Genomic DNA, 1,257 nt, shown 5'->3' on the forward strand with positions numbered 1-1,257 from the left:
CCGCGAGACCTTCTTCTTCTTTTTCTTCTTTTCGTTTTATGGCAGATTGCAACCATGACTATAAAGGTGCATACCGCCACCTACTGTATAGGAGTATGTAACATGAGAAGATATTATCATGACTATATCATCAATCAAAAAAAAAAAAAATACTACCTAAATCCTATTATATATTCCAATATTTTTCAAATATTGTACAACTGCTTTCTGTGCATCCTTTACCCCATCTCCTGTTATGCCTAACAAACCTTCAATATTCCACTTTCTTCCTACCCGACTTATCTTTTGATTTAGTCTCATCCTCTCATCCCTATATTTCTTACAATGCAATAATACGTGTTCACCATCTTCCTTGGACCTACATTCTATACATTCATCAGATTGGCTTTTACCCATTAAAACCAATGTTTTATTTAATCCTGTGTGATCAAACCTTAGCCTGGTTAAAACACTCTCCTCTCTTCTGTTACTTCTATTCACCCCCTGTGCATTAATAGATTTTTGCAATCTGTAATATTTCCTTCCACTTTTATCCACATCCCACCGGTCCTGCCATTTTTTCATAATTTCTTTTTTGATTATTGCCTTAGCCTCTCCTTTTCCAAGGGGTATATTTATTTTATCATTTGTCCTGGATTATTTTTTTGCGATTTTATCTGCTCCCTCATTCCCTTTTATTCCTATATGAGCAGGTACCCAACATAATCTCACATCTATCTGTAGTCTCTGTAATCTAAATAAACTTTGTTGGATTTCTAGCATTAGATCTTCTCTACTAGATTTCATATTTTGAATACTATATAAAGCTGCTACAGAATCAACACAACACACCACTCTGTCTGGTTTTACTTCCTCAACCCACTGTAGTCCTACAATAATCGCCATCATCTCTGCCGTATACACTGAAGCCTGATCAGGTAATCTTTTTCCAATACTTATGTCCATTGTTGGTATATATATTCCTATTCCTACATTGTCCTTCTCATCCTTAGATCCATCTGTATAAATTTCTAAGTAACTATAATATTTGTTCCTTATATATTGACTTGCCAGGTGTCCTTTCTCACTCTCTTCCCATTCATTTTTTAGTTCCAAAATGTTTAAGTCTATCTCAGTTTTGGTAAATAACCATATAGGTATATTACTAATAGGTATAGGTGAATTAAACCATATATTTTTCACTCTATATTCCTCTGATTTTGTCTTTGTTACCCATCCAAAGCCATTACCTTTAAAAGACCTATACTCCCAACATTC

This window comes from Carassius carassius, chromosome 8, assembly GCF_963082965.1.
Source record: "Carassius carassius chromosome 8, fCarCar2.1, whole genome shotgun sequence".
NCBI lineage: Eukaryota > Metazoa > Chordata > Actinopteri > Cypriniformes > Cyprinidae > Carassius > Carassius carassius.